The sequence below is a fragment of the Arachis duranensis genome, chromosome 1 (genome assembly GCF_000817695.3).
Source record: "Arachis duranensis cultivar V14167 chromosome 1, aradu.V14167.gnm2.J7QH, whole genome shotgun sequence".
Taxonomy (NCBI): Eukaryota; Viridiplantae; Streptophyta; class Magnoliopsida; order Fabales; family Fabaceae; genus Arachis; species Arachis duranensis.
In genome coordinates, this window is record NC_029772.3 from 55,724,282 (window position 1) to 55,724,967 (window position 686).

Below are 686 nucleotides of genomic sequence, written 5' to 3' on the forward strand. Positions count from 1 at the left end.
TGCTCTGCCCTTGTAGTGGGCAGGGCAGAGTTGCCTTTCATGCTTTGTTCCCTTATGTTGCCCTCCTAGAGGGCAGTGTGCTCTTGTGGAGGGCAATGCTTGCCTCCCCTTTCTCCTTCCTTTGACCACGTTTTCTTAGGCCACGCTTTTCTCTTTTATTCTTTTCTTCACCTACATTAAACCAAAACAACCACTCCAAGTATCACTAAATTCACAAGGCTTATAAATCAATTAAAATTCAATTAAAATTAACTTAAACCTTATGAGTTAACATTAATTTCATGGTGGTTGTTTGATTTAAAGAAGTTATGCATTTTCACTCCAAATCACTTACTTAGGATGCAAGAAAGTGCATAAAGACTAATAAAACAAGTGAAATTAGCTTGAAAAATGGGTATATGATGACTTGTCATCACAACACCAAACTTAAATCTTGCTTGTCCCCAAGCAAGCATCAAAACTAAGAGTAAATGATATGAACAAGAAAAGAACACATATCCTTATTAGGCATATAGCAGAACTTGATTTATGGGATCTTTATGCAGACAATGATAACTCAAATATTATTGCTGTTACATAATATACATCTTTCCTCAAAGACTTGCTAACCTTGCTGTTATAAGACCTACTTTTTAATTACTCCCTTGCTAACTTTTCTTTTCTTATAATGCTTAACAAGCTTATTA